Consider the following 16,772-nt stretch of genomic DNA (forward strand, 5'->3'; position numbering starts at 1 on the left):
CTAGTTGCAATTATGCATAGTAGATGGGTGTGGACATGTTGAATAGTCTGTTTACAATATTGACTTGTATGAACATCTCTACATTTTTATTCTAGAGGTGATTGTTCTTTATTCTGCAAATGTGTGAATTTGTATTGGTCACGAGTGTACCGTTGTGCGCTGGACATTATCAGACTTATACCCTAAGAATTACCAGATAACATTGCGTTTTCACGTGACGACACTGTCTTCTGGTTTACTGTGACAGCTGTGGGCATTGAATTTTTGCTAAGAATATGGAATGCAATGATTGGGTAATGTACACCCTTGGTAGCTGAGTGGTGAGCGCGACGGAATGTCATACCTAACGGCCCGGGTTCGATTCCCGGCTGGGTGTTCTGTTGTCATATCATCATTTCATCCCCATCGACATGTAAGTCACTGAAGTGGCGTCAACTTGAAAGACTTGCGCTACGCGAACAGTCTACCAGCCGGAAGGCCCTAGCCACACGGATTTCCATTTCCATGGGTTAACACTTTTATCACAAATTTGCACGTGAAGTTATGGTATAGTGTGCATAAACGTTGCTCTGAAATGTGCTGCCGCATCCATTTTCGGCCAAGAGCCCTCTACAATTCGTCACGTTCAGTTTCTTCGAGAATAATGTAGTATACCCGTCCAGTTGAGCTGCCTACAATGTCAGCCTCCTCTCTTGTACTTATCTTCCATGACCATTAATGAACTTATCGTTTGGTGTCTTCTGTTGGCTCTGTGGATCGTGCCTCAACTTCTCTGATTTGTGTTTCAGTAGTCTTCAGTGCAATTTGCTTCTATCTGCGCAGCTGCCAAAACTTTGAAATGAAGGAGTAAACGACAGCCTGTTCTTGTGCATTTGCAACGCTACTGCTCAAAGTTTGCAGTTAAGGTGGTTTTATCAAAGAAACTGTACTTCATATGTATTTAAAACATTTAAACATAAGCGTTACAATAAATATCCCTACATGCACTGGAATCAGCATTAGTCATCCTCCCTTTCACCGACTTCCTTACTTACGTTCGCAGCTACAACCCAAAGCCATCTTACCAAATAGGGAAAACTTAATAATTCAAAATTCTATGATTATGTTGTAATCACACCGGGTGTGCGCGAACGCAAACGAGACGAGGGACACCACAGGCAAATGCAGCTGCTGCTGCGTCCACTGTCAAACTGCTTCTGCGGACGAATACCTTATTACACAGCAGCTTTTGCGTTAGCAATTGCAAACAGCCGCTCCGCTCCAAATCTGTTCCGACATAACCTGATGTCAGCCAGCGCGCTGGGCAGGTTGCCTCTGCGTCAGGCACGCTCTATGTTAACACGCACCTGGTATATAATGAGCGTTTCAACGACGCGACCCGGCCGTTGCTGTTTTATCCCTATTCCGCCAATTCTATTTTACCCTTTGAATAGATACACTTTTCAAAAGAACTATAAGTGATAAAACAATGAAATTTTTACTGCATGTATATAACACATATGCCTCAATTTACAAGTAAAATGAACGTAATACCTCTTATGGTGTTGAAGAAAAAAAAATTTTATTCTTTCACTAGGAAAATTACCTTTGTTTGTACATTAATTATTATAAAACAGTTTCTGATTGTTTGGTGGTTCTCAATTTACTTGTAATAACTTATTACCATCGGCAGTACAAATTGACCAAATATTATGTTTCTAACCCCATTAGTTTATCAAATAATGGTACCTAAAAATAAAAAAGTATTTTTTTAAAAATATCCGTTTAAAGTTTACTATTGCAATTCTAGTATAGTTATTGACGAGAATTTCTTATCACTAATATTTTCCTGCACCATACTGAGCATCATCTGAATCATACTGATCTTCTTTTCTATCTGGCTTCTTTTGTGCATTTTAAATTAGCAATATCTACTTTCAGATTCTCTCTTTATCTACTTGTACCAAGGATTTTGCAGTATTTCCACTAGATTTTATGACCAATAATTCCAAAGCATCCAGTTTTCTAATTACATCATCATTGAAGCATAAAATAGCATCATAAACACCAAATTTGAGGGCTATAAGCTGAACAAATACAGTTTTTGGTAACCAGTTCCAAATGACAGAATTCACACATTCATTTAAATTTTGGGTTTTCCCATGAAGACAATTCTTCAACAAGGTATCTTTACAAAGTTCTGTAAATATGGGTTTGATTTCATTCATTACTGATGCAGGTAAAGAACATTTGTGATCATATCTGGCACTTCTCATGTACTTGCACCATGTGTCAGGATCATTCGGGCTAAGACCATGCACTGGATTTCCATTTGTAGAAAGCTTATGGAAAAAGATAGCCCATACAGCTTTTTGAATGTTTCCTAAATTCCTTACATTTCTTCTTATGGCCAAGCCATAATAATTCTGTAATCAATATATTTCAACATTTGTCAGGCGACCTTTACCACCTATTTTCTTACCATCTTCCAATACTATTTTTTACTTTTCTTTGAATAATTTCTTCTGGACATGCCCAATGCACATTAATTTAGAAATTGTGACATCAGGACCATAGGTTTGTTCTGCAAATACCCAGTCATAAGCCTTGCTGTCACCATCTCCTAAGTACTGTGTGCGTCTGACACCTCTGTTTGCCACTGAACGATTAAAAACCTGAGAACTCCTGCTACTCCATCCCACCACTTGGACCAGTATAATTCATCTGACAGTTATGTTAATGCTTCATCGCCTGAAGATGATGGATACCCAATCCATTGAAATGTTGCGACTAGAAGACGATGCCACTCGGCTGATAACCTGTGAAGATTTCATAGATGTTCATGCTCTTTCTCAGTTCCACTGCCACAAGTTTCACAGTACTTGCTTAAAATCTCTACATCAATTACCTTGCCGGTATCAAATGATGTAACTGTCACGACACCATTTAGTGAAGTGTGTCCACGTTTCTGCCAGCTGCCATCAAAACATGCACAAATATCACTACTTTGACTGTCATCACTTTCCTTTAGTGCTTCTTCAGCTGCCTCCTACATTGAGATGTTACAAACTTCAGCAACAGCAGTACCAATAACATTATTGTAAGTCATAAAAAATTGCAGGATGATTTGAAATGTCAAGTAATGCACAGAAGAGTTTGCGTGCCTCCGCCCCTTTACCAATATATCTGAAACCATATACTAGCCTTATGTTGTTCTCATATAAATTATTATTTACCATTTTTATGTCATTGTTGCAGCAACTGCACCACATTTTGAACAACTCAAAGTCAGGTTTGAAACAACCCCTTTACGAAGACGTTGATTCTCACCCGAAGATATGTCACCATGTTGGAACTGAAATCACTGAGCATGCTAACGTTCACCATAATATTTCCAAACGAAAGTTCGTCTCCACAAGCTGACTGGGAGGAAATGCCTTGAAGACACTAGTTTCTTTCTTGATGTGATGATTTTCTTTATGTCTAACATTCTTGGGTCCTTTGACCCACTAACTTCATTTACCTTTACGGATTTATTTTCTCTGAATTTTAATATAGGCGAGAATTTACTTATTCACAGCATTTTTATGAAAACTTGGAACCAAAGAAATTACGAATCAACACGTACTTCACTCACAACAAACTTCAAGTACAACCATAAACAATCGAAAACAATAACAAACGTGATCAGAAAAACGAGTATTGATAGTAGATACAGGGTAGGAAACATTGAAGCGATAAAACAATAGAAGCATGAAACAATATACAAGGAGCAAAAAGAATGTTGTGCATTATCTTTGCATAGCGCAAAAAGGAAGGCGTGGCATTTAAATGCCAGATTGCACAGAGCGTAAGGAAAACCATCGTATCTCACGAAAAAATTGTCATAAAACAAAAACTGTTTTACACAGGAAAGACCAGGCATTTCAAATATGCTAAAACCTAAAAATCGAATTTTTGAAGCCCACTTCCCTTCCGTCTCCCCGTAAAGGTGGACCAGCTGGCTGCGTTCTTTCTGTCCAGGCCTTTAAGGGGACCACACCCTACCTATCTAACCCATGTTAATTTAGGCAAGTGTTTGACCCATTTCTGAAAAAAAAACTATTTAATGCAGGACCTTGAATAATTTTGCTGTATTTTACATGATGCTAATAGGGTCAACTGTACTAAAATCAACTTTATCCATTTTATAGTTTTTAAGAAATACTTTTTTAAATTTATTAACAAAAAATATTAAGTTTTTTCTGCAGAAAATATTTTTTTGTGAACTCCCTGATGGGGCAATATTAATGAATGTAGTACCAGAGGTGGCTTTTTATGTTATGCACAGTCTCTGATAATTTAATTCATTTATCTATGATAGTTTCTGATATAATGGGGTATATGTACTGAAAATTTTAGTTTGTGGGAAATTGACTTTAAAGAAAAAAATTTTTGAAATTTGTTACTTACAGTTAATTAAAAGTGTACTGCTGCATATGATGGCCCTTCTTTGGCCTCTGGCAGGTCTTCCAGCTTCTTTTTCACCTTCCTGGATGTTTGTCTTGCTTTCTTGGTCATATTAAATGCAGACCTGTTTGCATCGGCTATCCTCATTTTATAGGAATGTTGCAGCCCAGTGATCATATTTTCACCAGGATTAATTCCCAGCTTTTTCAGTACCCAACACTTTCCAGAACTCCTAGTTTCATTGTCTGCATGCCTACATATACAGTTTTAGGAAGGCGATTCAAATTTATGCTGTTGAAACATTCATTTGGGTCCTGTGTATGCTCATGCAGACATTTCCGTGGAAAGTCAGGATTAGCCAAGTCTCTGAAAATAGGTTTAATTGCTGTAATAGCAGCAGCAGGAAGAGATTGCTGGTGAGAATATGATTCTCCAGTTGCCTGAGCCCTATTGTAATTGCACCACGAATTTTCTCCTGATGGACACAATCCATGACATGGCTTATCATCAGTAGATGCCCAAATATTTCTCTTCATTGCCTACAGATTTTCTTTATTTCTCCTAATTGCCTGCCCATAGTATACCTGTAATTTTCTATTTCAGTTTTAGTTAACCGACCCTGTCTGGGCAACAATTTTCCATCTTCCAATTTTTTCCTCTCATATCAACAGTTAGTTTTCTCAGTCTTGTTCCCAGACGTTTTTGAACATGGCCTACACATTCTATTTTGTTAATAATGGCATTTCCATATGACTTAGAGTCCACCACATTGTTGTATGCCTACTGTCACCATCGCCCAAATGTTTGGTGTACTGTACGCTTCTTGTTTCTACGGAGCGATTAAATATTTGTTGTGCTCCATGAACTTCCATACCACTACTTGTTCTTCTAAAATTAGTAACACAGTTGTGTTCATTATGTTCATTGACTTTTCAACATTTGCAATATTTAGACATTATCTCCACATCTAACACTTTACCGGTGTCTACACTCGTGGCAGTCACTACTCCATTCAGAGAAGTATGTTCTCTTTTCCCCCAACTTCCAACAAGTGCAACTGCAATATCCGAACATCCATCATTTTCTTCTACTGGTTCCCTAGCAGCCAGTTTCATGCTTTCCTCACTGACCTCACATACAGCTTTCTCTAATATTGCAGTCAGTTTTTCAAATTTATTTGGTGGTTGATGTAAGTTCATCACTGAACAAAATGTTCTCCCTGCACCCATGCCCTTGCCAATGGATCATCAGGCATAAACTAATCTAGTATTGATTTCATAAGGGCCACTTGCATCTGGTTTTGAAGAACTCATAAATGAAATCACAGCTGAGCATTTAGTGCAAAATAAATCCACTGGCACTGTTACAAATTTTCACACTCTGTGACTCACCACACTGTCCATATTGTACAAATTCAGAAACATACATCTGATAACATTGTCAAATGTATAATAATGTTACTGCACCCCTTGTCACTTTCAGTAAATTCGTTGTAACTCTCTTCAAATGGTGAGAGCTTCTTTGATGATGCACTTGTTGGAGAATTACAATTACAAACATCGTTGCCAGGTGACATAAGCTCTTGTACAGAAAGCTTTCCAAACTTATTTCCTCTAAATTGTCGTTTCTTGAAAATGCCTTTACGTTTCGTCATCTGCAATAAGCACAACAAAACACACGTAGACAAGCACTGCAAACGTAAGTATAACAACTACTTGCAATCACACTTGAACAAAACTAACCGCGTGCTTCAAAGCGTGTTGTATACAAACAGCAGAAACAAAAGAATACCGACCGTTGCATTCCAAGGATACCCAACACACTCGGGATTAAAAAAATAGAAATCCCTAACGTGCAATGTAGGGGATATAAAGATCTAAAATATATGCAGAAAAGTGGGTTACAGAAAAGTGGGCGTGGCACACAAACACACGTGGTAGGAATATGCTCTTTAAATGTCCGAAAAAAAAATTTTTTTCAGCAATATCCTTTTCAGAGTACAAAACCTTACTCTATCGAAATATGATGAAAGCCGAAAATCGATTATTTTCTACCTTTTTCCCTTAAGGCCGGTAGCAGTCACAGCGGATATTATCCGCCAGGTCAATTGACCGTTGCTGTTGTCAAAACTACGGTGTTTGCACACATGGCGGTAAAATCATTGTCGCTGCCGCACTTGTCAGCAGATTAATGGCAGTGTACTTGCAGCATCAAACCCGTTGGTTTAATTTTAATGTGTTATGTAAATTATACATTTTTTAAACGTGTTATACAATGTTGAGTAAAATAAAAATGACTTAAGAAGAGGGGAGGATGGAACTTTTCAGGCATTATTTGAAGAGAAGGCTGACAAGATATCCTCCAATTACTTCATAATCTCGATGACTTCCTCTGATGGACTCCTTTTCTTGATACGATATTAAGAAAAAGAAACAAATAATTAACTTGGGGATGGCTTACAATATAAAGATTCTGTGCGACGATACAGTGTGAGGACTACCACACCTAGTACATATAAGCGATAAAGTATTAGTAAAGTAACTGTACTCTCTTTCGTTCAGCACATTAAAGTCGCTACGAATTCCGAGGCAAACTTCACCCCAAGATTTCCTGGTAGCGCCTCATTCCTGAATACTCTGAGCATTTCATCCCACAAAACAGTCCTTTCCTGAATTAATGAAATTAAAATTTCGTTTATCTGTATCTGGATTATTGATGTTCATAGTAGAATAAAAGCAGATAAAAACAGTCACTGTGCGCTCTCACAAACACTCAAACCACACTGAAGAAAATAGCTGTCGACAGTAGAAAAACCGCCACGTGTTTGTAAACGTTCATTTGACCACACACGCCATTAGTTGGGCGGTGGAAGACGACGGCAAATTTGCCGCTCGATCATTTCCTCTTAATGTGGAAGCCGTAACTTCAGTGCACCACTGTTGGAAAGGCAGAAACGGCCAATTGACCGCTGCGGAAAAATCCGCCCTGTGTGCAACGGGTCTAGTGGCTCGGTGCGAAGGGGACCCCTATTGCAGAACACAGTTATTCGGAGCGTTCAGTGAAGCTTTCGCTGCAGTGAAGATAAATCATTAACTATCTTTTGCTCCACACCACCCCGAGCCATATAATGCTCCCTGGACCAGACCGCATCCATCTCCAAATGATTAAACATCTGTCAGCAGAGGCACCAGCTTTACCTCCTTGCCGCCTTCAATCGCATCTGGAGCGATGACGAATTCCCGTCTCAGTGGCGAGAAAGTATCGTCGTTCCAGTGTTAAAACCAGGTAAGAACCCGCTCGATGCGGATAGCTATCGTCCTATCAGCCTCACCAACTTTCTGAGCAATTTGCTCGAACGTATGGCTAGTCGGCGGTTGTGTTGACTCATTGAGTATCGGGGCCTCCTGGCTCTGTCCCAGGGCGGTTGCTCCACCACCAACTTAATCTGCCTGGAGTCTGCCATCCGAACGGCATGTTTCTTCTGTCAATACCTTATTTCCATCTTTTTTGACCTGACGAAAGCCTATTACACCACTTGGCGACACCATATCCTCGCTACTTTGCACAGGGACCTGCTTCCGGTTTTTATACGGAACGTTTTATCGGCCCAACCTTTAGAGTTCGTGTCGGTGCTTCACATAGTTCGCCCCTTATCCAAGAGAATGGGGTCCCGTAGGGCTCTGTACTGGGCATCCCACTCTTTTCACTGGCGGCCGGGTCCTCCGTATCACACTTCTTATATGGTACGACTTTGTATTTCCTTTAGCTCATCTACTGTTGGAGTGGGTGAACGTCGATCGCACGGAGCCATACGGAAGGCGCAGCCATGACCCATCACTCAGGGCTTTCAGTTTTCAGCAGCCAAGACTTATGTAATGCACTTCAGTCGTCGTCGTCGTCGTCGTACTGTCCGCCCACATACTGAACTTTATCTCAGTGACCAGCTACTTAACATAGTGGAGACTTATCTGACTATGGGAGCCTGGCGTATGGTCCAGCATCGCCCTCGACGTTGCAGATGCTGGACCCCTATACGTCTCTGTGGAGTTAGACTTGTAACAGGAGGTTTCCGAACGAGCCCGGTGACCAGCCTCCTCGTGGAAGCTGGGGCTGGGTTCCTGCATTACGGATCAGGCAACAACTGCTGCTTGCCAATTACACTACGCATATTCACAGCTCGCCCAAACATCCAAATTACCATCCCCTTTTCACTACCATGGCGATCCGTCTGCTGCAGCACAAGCGCCGATCAGGGATTCCAATTCCAGTCCTTGCCCAGTCCCTTCTCACTGACTTAAGTTTTCAGGATCTGGGATACCAAATGGCGCACCCTCAGTACACTAAATAAACTACGTGTTATGAAAGAGACAATGAATATGTGGAGGTCATCCATGCGAACCGCCTCCGTCGCGAGGACCCACCTCAGCGTCGCCGTCGTTCCCAGTTAACTGCGACCTAACGGGGTGCCGCAGTGGTTAGCACACTGGACTCGCATTAGGAAGGACGACGGTTCAAACATGTCTCCGGCCATACTAATTTTGGTTTTCCGCGATTTCCCTAAATCGTTTCAGGCAAATGGTGGGATGGTTCCTTTGAAAGGGCACGGCTCATTTCCTTCAAAATCCTTCCCTAATCAGAGCTTGTGCTCCGTCTCTAATGACGTCGTTGTCGACAGGACGTTAAACACTAATCTCCTCCTCCTCCTCCCACTTGACTGTGGTCCACCTCTTGTTGGACTGCACGATTTTAGCCACCCTGAGGCGGTCTTTTAGACTTCCCGCCACACTGCCTACGGTGTTGCTTCGACGTCTGATCTAGTTTTACGTTCCTTCGAGAGGGGATTTTGTAACACTCAAGATAAGGTTTTCTCCCGGGCCATCACCCTCCTTCCGTTTTAACTTTTTCTCGCTCTTTCTTTGCTGTTTGTTCCTCTTAATGTTTGTCTTTTCCCCATATGTGTTTCTGTAACCTTGTGTTTCTAGGCTGGAGATTTAAGTGTGTTGCAGAGTGGTTGGCTCAGCCTTTTTTATTCTTGCGATCAGCCCGCCCAGACCATTTGCTACATTATTTTAATAATATATTCTACCGCTTTTTTTCCTTTTAGTGCCCGTTTTCCCTTTTTGGCTTGCTTCTTTCGTTTTCTCCTTCAGTTAGTTTTACGCCTTTTTTACTTTCCCAGACTCGTTGGCGAATGGTTTTAATCCGAGACCTGTTTGAATGAGGAAAAAGGGACTGATGATCCCACAGTTTAGTCCATTCACTCACCAAACCAACCAACCAACCTATGAATATTACACAAAATGAAAATGAAAATTCGTTGTCATATGCTGAAAAAAAAATTCTCGAATGCAGACATTCCAGCTGCCGTTGAGCCGTGCTTAACTCATCGATCGACCTTGCTAACATAGTGGTATCCAAATGGTTGGTTACCGTACACCTCATCAGACGCGTAGCTAAGGTAATTGCTACCTAATTTGGGTGTTTTATGATATTAAATAAAAAAGTATAATCGGTGTAAGAAAGAGTTTTATGTTACTGAAAAACGTGCCAGATATGCAGTGGAAAGTTTGTCAGAAATTGCAAGTCATAACATTTTACGTCATGTCACACGTCAAAACACAAATGAAAACATTTACATCAACCATAATTCTTTTCCTTCAAACAGAGCACATCCCAACCAAGTACCGATTCTCTAGGTTTCGCTACAGGCGAAAACATTTTGAGTAAACTCAACTACAGTTAGTTTCAGATTAGTTGGGCGATGGCCATCGAGATCTCTTCGTTATACAGGGTGAGTCAGTAACCGTTGCAACCAAGAATAATTCCGAAAGTATGATAGGAGCTGAAAAGTTTGTGGGACAGCAGTTCCATGGGACAACATTTAAAAAGAAAAAAACAAAGTTGATCTTCATATCTCTGAAGCGACTCCAACTAGCAACAAAAAACCAATGTTATATTATGGCCCCCGTTGCCACATTCTACATTTGTCCCACAAAAACTACTATCAGACTTCCGGAGTTTTTCTAGGTGGCAGTAGTTAGTGACTCATCCTGTATTTCGACAGAAATAGATACACTTCGTGAGGACTGTGTTCTGTGCTCAGCTGCTGCAAACGTGTAATCGATGAAAAAGTTTTGCCACTATAGCACGATAGTGAAGTCTCATTCTGTTAACGTATGTCAGCTAAGAAATAAGCAACGTAATGTCATGAGCCCTCTTCAGTCCCGAGGTACACGTATGTGCAATTGAGGTCTTTGCACTGAAGTCATTGCAAAGAGACTTTTTTTCGAAATAGAGACCTGAAGTGTAAACATAACGTTGGGCCACGACTACACAGCAAAGATCAGATGTGCACATACGTGTATGTCAGGACTGAAGAGGTTAATACGAACGTCTCTACAACGAGCTTTCTCTAACCCTTATAACTTCCGTGCGTAATTTATATCAAAGCTGCTGATCCCTACGCTAGCCTGTGGCCGTCCGGTTCTAGGCGCTTAAGTCTGGAACCGGGCGACCGCTACGGTCGCAGGTTCGAATCCTGCCTCGGTCTTGGGTGTGTGTGATGTCCTTAGGTTAGTTAGGTTTAAGTAGTTCTAAGTTCTAGGGGACTGATGACCTCAGAAGGTAAGTTCCATAGTGCTCAGAGCCAAGTCCCATAGTGCTACGCTAGCCTGAGATGTCAGCATTCTAGGACAAACAAGAAAACATTCCGCCTCTCGCTTGCCCTCTTCCTCCGTTCCGCGCGCTCGAGTGGCTAATTAATCTGAAACAAACTGTATAATTTCGTGTTTTTCGTTATCCAGCAGTTCAGCGTGAGTGGGAACTCAATCTAATTTCCACGTAACTCTGTTTGAAAATCGATTTTGAATTTTTTGATAGTGGTTCAAAAGTACATATGGTGAGAAGCGTTTTCCATATCAAATTTTTGATAGTAGGAAAACAGTTCAGAGAGAAAAAGCTTACGACAAGACCAGACAAACGTAACGAAAATGGCGGGAAAAGATACAGTCCGCGAATGTAAAAAACCGGTTTTACTGTAGTTACACTGTTAGTTTTTTATGTTCATAACTATGGCACGATACTAAAAGCGCATTTTAGAAATTAACAGGGGAAAATGATGAGCAGATAAAAATTCATCATTATTTCTAAATTGAATATAAGAGGAAAACAACTGGCTTACCATGAAAAGACAAATGCTCTTCAGTATTTCAGTAATCAGAAATTCAGTAAGCATATTACAGTGCGTAGCCGTATGGGTCATTCCATATCAAGTGGCCTATATTTAGATAATCTTCCCATTCGACCATTCACAATTTTGATGAAATTTTTACAGGGTGAACATATATGACTTGAATGATCCACTGCCAAATTACATCGCCATAAGTAACATGGTTGGACCATTAGCCACCCTTTTGTAAATGCTAGTTTTTTTACATCGCGACTTCAATGAATAAATCGTCAGCTTTGTTTTACCATTGCTCAGTATCTAAGAGAGCTGTCATGCTGAAACTTTGTGATCCTGTTCATCTTCATGGGCACAGTAGCTCAGTTGCAGAACTAAAGATCAAATTATGGTCCATTCATCATAATGTGGTATCAAAATGGCTCATAAATCTTGTCGTAACAAGTGTTGATATACGTAATCGGCCAGTACCTACTGAAAGAATAATTTTCAGAAGCTGATTCTTTAGTAATCTGCCGCCTGTAAGCATATTAAAAAGCTGCGCAAGTGGCATCTAGATTGCTCAAATAGTAACTGAGTTACCTAAGTTCAGAGTCTACTCGAAAATTTAATTAATCAGTTTCGACCCACCTTCAAGAGGTCATACTTCAAAAGGGATCACTCTCATGTCAGATTGATTTTCAGGGCACTAGCTATTTACTGTTCTAGAATAGAGATCCGAGGAAATGACTGTATGACAAGAAATACCATCAGGGAATGTCATAGAACGGACCTCGATACGGAAGTCTACGGATCGAACTACGGACGCCCGTCCTTCGTGTTCATCTTTAGTAACGAAGGCCGATGACTTGTTTCATTGCGTGAATAATAGGCGTTTGCAGGAATGTTATGGCATGCCCAACTAGATCAATGGTAATCACCCTGGTCCTTACGGGCAACTAGTAGGCGTTCCAGTTTTTATGATGGGCGGCAGGCGGTGTGGATTTTAAAAACATGAATTTAAAAAATTGTGACAAAGTGTTCGGTAGGTATTATTATGTGCTTTAACTTGTTGTAACTCCGCTTTATAAATTTTATAAAGATACTTCGCTACTTTATAAATCACCATTACTATGGAACCGGTGGGTGGTTAGAAAATTTTTCTACTAACAGAGATAAAAAGTGGGTGGTACTTAAAAATTTTTGACTACCCTTTAACGAGACCATCCGCTCACGGCTTGACTCTTTGATGTATCCAGTCACCGTCTCGTAGGACACGGAGTAACCGAAATCAGCTGTGTGCCTGTCTGTTGCGTGCAACTGTGTGGAAACACGAAATTTCTTTCGATTAAGTAATATTTGTGACATGAATGAAGTCTTAATAGCTGTACTGTTAACACAGGCTCAGTACTCTAGAAACGAATGTACAGGGGAATCCTGGAGCGAATCCACAGGAAAAAGCAAAATCATTTTGTAAGAAGGGTTGCATGCATAAGTCTACCGTCCTAAAACTTGGAAGAAACACATGAAAATACAGTAATCGTTGTAGTTCTGTAGTTGCTGCGGATATCTTCTACTTTGTTCGTTTTATGTGAAGGATATATCAAACCCAGTTCACAGTCTCTTCTGTATTGATAAAAGAAGGCTCTGTAATTGAAATTTGTTCAGTTTATAGTGTACAGTACTTGATAGATAGTCTTAATGTGCAGAACGCTGTGTAAGTTGCCAGAACCACCTGTCAAATTCGCATGTTAGTCCAGTCAAAGAAGGAAAATGAGAGGAAAAAATTTGTGTAGTCGCTAATTTTAGTACAGTGATAGGGAGAGTCGTGATCAACATGCCGATAAACCCCACCTGTGGGGCGTAAGCGTTGGGGTGTGGGAACTTTTAAAGGTCACTTTCTTAACGTTTTTATGAATAACTCGAAAACAGCGGCTTCTGTCGAACTTGTTTCCCAGTACATTAAATATCCTACAAGAAAGGTCCTATTCATTTTTTCGCTAGAACTGTTTCCGCATTGCAAGGAAAGGAGCCCGAAATTATTAAAAATACTGTTTCAATAGTATGTTTAACGCTCATTGAACGTAGAAATAATATAAAATCTACATTAGTTGACATAAAGTAATGTCTATATTGAAATGGGTGCATCTCGAAAATCAACCACTGTATCGTCATCATTTCCCTGACTAACGATGTACCATTCGTATACATACGACAGTATGGACTGGAGCCACAGTATATCTGGTATATACACACATCCACAGTATATCTGGTATAGTGAGTGATAATATGTAAGCTGGAATGAGACTAATAATGTCCAAGTCAATGCCTTAACGCATTGTTTGTCCGATTTCATAACTCGTAGGTGGGGGTTCCATAACTCCTAGGTTTATCCCTTTACATCCTTCCTCTCTTCTGCACGAACTGTAATTGTATTATCTTAATTGAAGGATAGAACCTTTCTCCGCAGTTTTTGGGGTTATGTCTTCTGTTTATCGAAAAACAAATCATGATGAATAGTTTCCACAAGAAACAGTTTTAAAATCAAATTTCGCCTCAACTGAGCACAAACGTTTGATTTCAGCTGACGTTTTGGGCTGTTCCTTTGAAATAGCCTCTCTTAGAAATGTTTTAATTGACTTAACTTTTCTGCGAGATGCATGAACCTCACTGTGTTGTTCGTTTCTCAAACTATCAGCGTTCCCATCTTTTCTCAAATAACTGGCATTTACCAATCCACGAATTCCTTTTCTTATCAGCATTGCGTAAGTCACTGATAACATCATTCTCACAGACGAAACACTTCTCAGTCATTGTTCATAGGAAAATATATATTTTTTTTATAAAAACGCCGTTAATTACGGCAAATAAGTATTCACGTAATGAACTGAATGTTACTCCACTACTTAAGCCTGAGCACAGAGATGTTGTTTAGCCTACTCACATAAGAAAACTGGACAGGAAATGCTGGGGAGGCAATACTCGATTATTCTGTGTGTAAACTAAAGAGCGAACTATTCTTATGGTGTGAGAAATGACTTTTCGCAGAAGGAAACCACAACAGTCGTACAGGATGACAAACAATTTCCCTACTAGCAATGCAAAGCTGTATGCGGAGATTTACGCAGATTCTTACCGTATGTGTTGTTATATTAGTAACTAAATTATGTATTCTATTTAGAGTTAACGCATTTGTCAAAAAGAAACTCTCCAGGGGTGTCCGCGAACTGCGTCACCAGTGAGTCATAAGGCGTGCTGCGGAAGGGTCGGTTATGATCGTGGAACAGCGTGTAGTTGCCCCCTGCGATGTAGTGGTGTAGAGAGAGTGGGTCCCGTGCACGCTCTCCGTTCTGCAGACCCACGGATGAGAGAAGGAAGTGACCTCATTCTGGCGACCTGCCCTCTGTCACACTTCTACCCTCCACCCCCACTGCCATCTTGTCACATCCCCACAAGATATATCCCGCAATACAGCCCTACTGCGCTGAGATATTGTACAGTCGTGTAATATTTAGACTTAATCCACATAAACATTTATTTTATACCATTAAAACACTATTTTTAATAATTTGTGATTTTACATCCCCTGCAACGCAGGAACTATTAATTCTAGAAATAAAGTGAATAGGTCCGTTTATACAGAAAAATTAATGTAGTTTAATTGTGCACTGAGTAACTGTTGCGCTAAAAGCCGCGGTTTTCGAATTTTTCAAGAAAAACATGAAATGGTGACCGTTAAATGCGCCCGCACCCCAACTCTCACAACCCACACTTCTACCCTCCACCCCCACTGCCATCTTGTCACATCCCCACAAGATATATCCCGCAATACAGCCCTACTGCGCTGAGATATTGTACAGTCGTGTAATATTTAGACTTAATCCACATAAACATTTATTTTATACCATTAAAACACTATTTTTAATAATTTGTGATTTTACATCCCCTGCAACGCAGGAACTATTAATTCTAGAAATAAAGTGAATAGGTCCGTTTATATAGAAAAATTAATGTAGTTTAATTGTGCACTGAGTAACTGTTACGCTAAAAGCCGCAGTTTTCGAATTTTTCAAGAAAAACATGAAGTGGTGACCGTTAAATGCGCCCGCACCCCAACTCTCACAACCCACAGGTGTGTATTTTTATAATGTTGTTCGTGACGCCCACTACCAATGTACAAAAACTCGCGACTACACGAACTTTCCCCAGCTCGTCCTTATTTTTGTCTTCGTTGATAGGACTACATCAGCCGCCCGTTGTGACCTAGCGGTTCTAGGCGCTACAGTCCGGAACCGCGCGACCGCTGCGGTCGCAGGTTCGAATCCTGCCTCGGTCATGGATTTCCTTAGGTTTAAGTAGGCCTAAGTCGTAGGGGACTAACGACCCCAGATATTAAGTCCCATAGTGCTCAGAGCCATTTGAGCTGGGCTACATCAACGTTGAAGCAAGGACAAGCAATTTTCCATTAGATGAGGTTGCATTCACATTGGTTCTACACTTAGTGAGTGTTATAATTGGTTCATCTCTATGTTTTACCCTAGATATGACTCCCGGAGGAGTTTGCAAAAATTGCCGTAGCGGACGGTATTTCACGTCCACTAGGCGGGGTATTGGTATAAGTTTTCAACTAGCAATAATCGCACCTCGGATAAACCTCATTGGTTACGATATTGCCACTGCGCAAAGGTAACATTGAGTTATTATTGGAGGAATTTATGCCGTAACACAGCTGTTAATGTATACGAGAACTTTCACCATATCACCCAAAAAAAATGCTTATCTTTACTCCGTGGTGACTCATAGTATAGAAAAGATATACATAAAGTCGGCCGCAAGCGTAATGTGCAGACAAAAAGTTGATGTTGTAAATGTTTACGTACGCAAAGTGAGATTTATAATTTGTAGCATAGTGCCATCTAGATGTGACAATATGAGACACATCATCACTACTACAGACTATGACGTAGTGTGTGTGCCCCGTTCGTAAACAGGAAACATGGTGGCATCCGCGCAGATGAATAAGACGATAGATGTTTGTGTACATATTCATTTGTGATTGGATGATACGTAGTATGTGCAGCTTTTTGTGATATTGTTGTTATTTCTGTGTGGGATTCGTTAGGTGTGGAACTTCATTACAACAGATTTTGCGCATAAACAGAAATCAAATCTAGTGCTGTCA

General features: G+C 40.5%; 1 non-coding gene across 1 annotated transcript; it reads right to left on the bottom strand.

Moving 5' to 3' along the window:
• Window positions 1–16,137: 16,137 nt before the first annotated feature.
• LOC126458736 (U4 spliceosomal RNA) lies at window positions 16,138–16,278 on the bottom strand. Its single transcript, XR_007585706.1, has one exon. It is a non-coding gene; the product is annotated as a U4 spliceosomal RNA (small nuclear RNA).
• Between the last annotated feature and the right edge of the window lie 494 nt (window positions 16,279–16,772).

The sequence above is a fragment of the Schistocerca serialis genome, chromosome 2, assembly GCF_023864345.2.
Source record: "Schistocerca serialis cubense isolate TAMUIC-IGC-003099 chromosome 2, iqSchSeri2.2, whole genome shotgun sequence".
Taxonomy (NCBI): domain Eukaryota; kingdom Metazoa; phylum Arthropoda; class Insecta; order Orthoptera; family Acrididae; genus Schistocerca; species Schistocerca serialis.